Raw genomic sequence first — 701 nt, 5'->3', positions numbered from 1 at the left:
GCTCAATTATTCTGCAAACAGGAGGAGGCTGAGCTCCCCTGCACCATACACCTCGAAACCCTCTCAGGTCCCGGCGGCGCGCAGCGCCGTCCTAAGTACTTGGTCGGGTTCGAGAGAGGCGCAATCGCCCGGAGTTTGGCGAGTAGACGCTTTAGGTGCGACCACCCGTGCTCCCAACTGAGCTTGCCGCTGCCGACAGAGGCCCGGGAGCGTGCTGTCGTGGCATTGCCGGCGGGAGACAACACGCGCCACCTACGGTGACCGGCAGCTCCAACGCCAGCGCCACAGAAGGACAAAAGCCCCACTTGGGTGCCGAAGCGAACTCTCCCAGCACAGCGCACGCGCCAACACGTCCGCACAGCTGCGATACAAACCACCTGCGAGAACCGCAGAGGCGACCGAGCAGCAGACGGCGTCGCGGCGCCGAGCGCCGGGCGGCGGCGCATCCTCAGCGCACACAGTCCTCAATCGGACCAGCACACTGCAGATGTCCACCGCGCTTCGCACCGGGCCCGCGAGGACCTACTTTGGCCGCACGGCGCCGCGTGCAGGGTGCGCCGGCGCGCAGCTGCGCCGCCTGCCGCCTCCGTCGGCCGGCGCGCCTGCCACTGGCCGCCCCCACCAGCCGGCTGTAGCGCGTGCGCCCACGCACCGCACGGCCAACACGCCGGGAGGCCCCCCCTCACCGGCCGGGGACGGTC

Source organism: Schistocerca americana, unplaced genomic scaffold (assembly GCF_021461395.2).
Source record: "Schistocerca americana isolate TAMUIC-IGC-003095 unplaced genomic scaffold, iqSchAmer2.1 HiC_scaffold_1307, whole genome shotgun sequence".
NCBI lineage: Eukaryota > Metazoa > Arthropoda > Insecta > Orthoptera > Acrididae > Schistocerca > Schistocerca americana.
This window is presented reverse-complemented; position numbering follows the sequence as displayed.